The following is a 5040-nucleotide window of genomic DNA, read 5'->3' as shown; positions in this document are numbered from 1 at the left end:
GAACTGAGTACAGAGAGTGAAGGGAGCTGGGGAGGAGGGAGGAGTCTAGTCCATCTCCATTTTATTTCATTGTTTGCATCATTATCTGACAGCTTCAGCTAAGACGTTTCACAGTGCCTTCAGATAGTGATGACATCTCTCATCTATAATGTTGGTGACAGGAAAAAAAACAGGCCACGTATCCCAAGAAGTTAGAATAATCTGATAGTAAATAGCTTCTCTGTGTAATTGTGACAGTGAGGTTGTTTTCGTATTTTGATCACACACACACACACACACACACACACACACACAGAGAGAGAGAGAGAGAGAGAGAGAGAGAGAGAGAGAGAGAGAGAGATTTAGAGAGATGAAAATCAAGATTCTAAGGAATTTCTTCAACCAACAAGGGGTAGGGGAAACGGCTTGGCAGATGAAAGCACTGTCTATGCTTCTTGAAGACCTGGGTTGATTCCCAGCACCCAGATGGCAGATCACAACTATCTGAAACTCCAGTTTCAGGGGATCCACCACCCCCTTCTGGCCTTCTCAGAAACTGCACACACATGGTGTATATGCTTACCAGATAAAACACCCATACACATAAAAAAAATTTCAAAAATGTCTATTGAACCAGATATAGTGTTGCATCTTTGCTGTGTTAGAGGGGGAAAATCAACAGTAAACCAAACAATAAAACAACCCAAACTAGTGAGGCAATGCCAACTCCAGCAGTTCTGACTACAGGTTGTTTCCATTTTGAGGTTTTTTTGTTTGTTTGTTTGTTTTTGTTTTTCTGCAGGAGGTGAGCTAGTGTATAAAGACTACCTTGTGCAAATTCCCCCTTCTGAGGTCCCCAGGACCTTTCCTGTGACGCTGCATTTTCCTCCTTTCTGGACTTGACTTTCCTCTCTTGGTCTTGTTCATTCCCTCACCTCTGCTCTCTTGTATACGTTTGCAGAGAAGAGGGAACATTCAAGGAGCAAGAGGTCACAACAAGGCACACAAAAGGTTCCATTTAAGGCCGTGGGAAGTGAGTAATCATCATGGTTACTGGACAAGCAAGCTTTCAGACAAGGGTGAGAGCTGTCTAACTATCCTTCTGAAAAATTTGCCTGGGTTGAATAGTTAATACCATTATGAAAAGAACAAAACAGAGATTCTTTGAAAAGAGTAACAAGAAGGCAGGAGCTCAGTTACGCTCCTGAGAGGTATTAAAACCGAATGCTCTGCTGGGTTCCTGTGCTCTCCCGGAACAAGCACAGGAAGATGGGTCAGATTTACCACAAGGACTTCCTATGCGTGTTGGCAAACTGTGCCTTTAACAAATTCCATTTTCAAAGATTAAAAAAAAAAAAAAAGTTGTTCAAGTGTTTTCCTCAGAAACAAGAAGCCCGCTGTTTATTAGGTTAAGGGGCAAAGGGAGGACTGACTTTGAAGTGAATGGTAGATTCAGAACCAAGGACCGTTTAAGACTATGGAGAGGCCCTAATACTGTGAGAGCTCCTTCCTTCCTTCCTTCCTTCCTTCCTTCCTTCCTTCCTTCCTCCTTCCTTCCTTCCTTCCTTCCTGTTTGTGTGTGTGTGTGTGTGTGTGTGTGTGTGTGTGTGTATTCACAGAGGTTAACTTCCAGTTTTGTTCCTCAGGAGCCATCTGCCTTCTCTCTCTCTTTCTCTCTTTCACTGGGACCTGAGGCTTGCCAATTAAACTAAGATGGGTGGCCAATGGATCTCTAGGGTTCTACCCGTGTTCCTAATCCTCAGCATTGAGAGTGCAAGCATGCACCACAGTGGCTATGCCTGGTTTGTGAAAGTACCTGCTTTAGGTTTATTTCCTTATGGAATTTATCTAGTGTTTGTATTCATGAGCCCGCTTGAGCATCCATGCCCCGTGTGTGTGCAGTACCCACACAAACCAGAAGAGGGCCTCAGATTACCTGGAACTGGAGTTACAGGTGTTTTTGAGCCACCGTGTGGGTGCCAGAAGCAGAACCCAGGTCCTTTGTAGGAGGAAGAGCCCTTGACCACTGAGCCATCTCTTCATTCCCCAAATCATCTACCTTAAACATGCTCAACACGTTAGAATTTAGCGTAAGGACCATGCCTGCAGTGTTTCCCGCTTGAAAGGGGGTCAGACATTTGGAAATGGCCTCAGCACTAAGTTTCCACACATGTTTACAGGCTCAGAAGAGAAGTCCAAATGAAGTGCTGACAAGGTCCTGTGAGAGAATTCAAGGCTCGATTCAATTTGGAAAGACGCTTTGGGACGTTTTTTTTTTTAATTAAATTTTCATTTTTTATATTAATTGCAGTTTAAAAATATAGAACGCTTCATGAATTTGTGTGTCATCCTTGCTCAGGGCCCATGCTAGTCTTCTCTGTATCGTTCCAATTTTAGGGAGCACACTTTAGGACATTTTAATGAAAAAAAAAAGGTTAGGACTCAAAGACGGTTGCTTGGGTTGAACTGAAAGAGTTCCTCTTCCCACTAGCTCTATTTACTGATCAAAGAATCAAGAGAAAACTCACATGGAAATTAGTGAAATTGAAAACAAAAGAGCTGAAGCCAAACACTGACATCAGCAGAAATGAGGAGCCGCTGCAACCCTCCTCCAACACGGATCACACAGAACTGTAGCTCCTTAAGAAGAAAAGAGACCTTTCAATAGAAATAATGAGCAGGCTCCAGCAGTATCTGATAATCTAATTAATTAGGGGGAGTGACTCATGCGGACACCCAGGAAAAAATGTTTCAGTTCTGTCTCATCTGAGACAAAACACTGAAGCTGGCGATGGTCATGTAACACCTATATAACCCATTAGAAACTAGCAAGTGTCATCAGTTCTAGGATAATTTAAGGTTAGTTCAGAAAAGTAGAAATTCCTGTAAGTACAGCCATAGGAAAATGAACTTGGAAGATTTTTCTCAAGCTTGACAATTCCCAAAGAAAACCTATCTCATGTCTAGCAATAAGAAAGCCATTGTTCTGAATTATTTCAAAAGTGAAAAACAGCTGCCAACTGGCCACGCTGGAGAGTGGATCTTTTTGTCCTTTGATTATTTTTACGTTACTTTAAAACATTATGTAAAGAGAAGCTCGAAGATATATATGTATTTTAACACGAAAGCAAGTGTAGCAGAAGTGCCAGGCAGTTCTTTCACAGGAATTGTTATTTAAATTTTTTGTTTCATAACATTTATGAATATTAAAGAATTTTAAATTGTTGTGATTTGTTTCCACCTTTTAGGTATTCACTTTCACACCATCAGAAATACCTTTCACTTAAGCGGGCATTCTAAACTCTGTAAACTCCAGGCCCACCCTTCGTTCCTAGTGTTTGATCTGAAAGGCACTGCCACACCTATATGGTTGTGTACATATATACAGCCCTGCGAGGTATGGGCTTTATGTCTGCCCGCTGAGTTAGTGAGTTAGCGTTTGTAGCATCTCTCAGACCCTCTCTTTGAGTCCAGCCGACTGGCAGAATACTTTCAACTCTGTCCTTAGCAGCCCGAGGCAAGAGCTTTTCCTCAATAAACAATGCTTCGGAATGCAGCCTGCCATCTCGTCTCGTTTGGATACTGCCTTCTGTGCAGTCTGACCAGGAGCAACCAAATGTCTTCTCTGCAAAACAGAGAAATAGCCTTACAAATCCACGAGTCCGGGTCATCCCCACGGTAGTCCTTTTGAGAAGATGGTGGATTTTTTTGCGAGAAGCCCAAATATGGGCGAGAGAAGCCTGGCTGGGTGGTCTGTCATTCCAGTGCCTCAGGAGGCCAAGGTGAGGTGAACTCAAACTCAAGGCTTTCCTGGGCTACCTGTGGAGTTCAAGGGTGCCCCGGTGATCTGGTGAGTCTGGCTCAAAGTAAAAAGTAGAAACGAGGCTTGGGATACGGCTCAGTGATGGGAGCGTTTGCTCGGCATGTGCAGGGCCCTGTGTCAACCTACTTCCCAAAAGAGAAGGAAGGAAACAAAAGTGGGTGCCAAGAAGTCTGAGAGGTCAGAGGGAAACCCTTGGTGAATGAACACCTCGGAGAGAGGCTAGCACTTCTCGCTTAGCTTTGTGGTTCCTAGGATGGGCTAGTCCTATCCTCAGGAAAACTAAGCAGGAAAGTGACCTCCCCCAAACCCCTAAGGATCACCAAGCCCACACAGCCATGAACATGGAGAGCTGGAAATGTTTCAAAGTCCAGCATGCTCACGTAAGAAATTCTCAGAGAGATTAATTTCATAAAAGGAACCGAGGAACTAGTTGGGAAGCCTGGCAACGTACCAAGGAATACAATTCCCAATCGAGTCTCATGAAATTGCCTTTTTATTATAGGTCAATAATGGTTACTTCATGCGATTGAGAGTTTCATGATGGAATTGTCGATGGTACTGTATGGCTCAACACAAATGGCTACGGGGCCTCTCTCTCTTTTTTTTTTTTTCCTGTCTGGGCAGTTCTTCACCCAGCGTGGCATTATTGACATGCTACATAGTGGGATGATACATGCAAGAGTTATCTCTCAGTCATTGTTCTACCCAGTGGAGTCAACTGCGCTCTGCATCTCCACACGGAACGGGTAGGCTCGTGGAGTAAGATGGCCTGATGCCCCCTCTCATTCTCAGATCCCTGAAATCGTTACAGAAGTCAGTTCAGGCCTGGATGACGCAAAAGGACGCTCAGAGGAGGCAGACCTGAAGATAGAGCCCAAAGGGAGAGAGTGGACCCTAGCAGGGGCAGAGGAGCCCCCTCACACAAGTGGACGGGCTGAAATGAAAGGGTTGGGTTTGGGCAGGAAAATAAAGTGGAGTGGTACTCAAGTTTCAGAAAAGGGGATCAGAAGGGAAAGAGTCAATGAGACGAGAAGTGAAAGAACGAGAAATTTAGAAAAGTACAGTAACAGGCCACTCACCAGTGCCTAAGTGGGTGTGTATGTCATTCTGAAGGAAATGACCATTTCTGGGAGACCCAGGGCCGAGTGCCTCTGGAAGGGTTCACCGTGCCCTGGCTCTGGGCATCGAGACCTTTGTTCCAGCCTCTAGACGTGCGTGAACACTGAGGTGGGCTGGGC

At 44.4% G+C, this 5040-nt stretch overlaps 1 non-coding gene across 1 annotated transcript; it reads right to left on the bottom strand.

Moving 5' to 3' along the window:
- Positions 1-2293: 2293 nt before the first annotated feature.
- LOC132654395 (U6 spliceosomal RNA) lies at positions 2294-2403 on the bottom strand. Its single transcript, XR_009592049.1, has one exon. It is a non-coding gene; the product is annotated as a U6 spliceosomal RNA (small nuclear RNA).
- Between the last annotated feature and the right edge of the window lie 2637 nt (positions 2404-5040).

The sequence above is a fragment of the Meriones unguiculatus genome, chromosome 5 (assembly GCF_030254825.1).
Source record: "Meriones unguiculatus strain TT.TT164.6M chromosome 5, Bangor_MerUng_6.1, whole genome shotgun sequence".
NCBI lineage: Eukaryota > Metazoa > Chordata > Mammalia > Rodentia > Muridae > Meriones > Meriones unguiculatus.
This window is presented reverse-complemented; position numbering and strand designations above follow the sequence as displayed.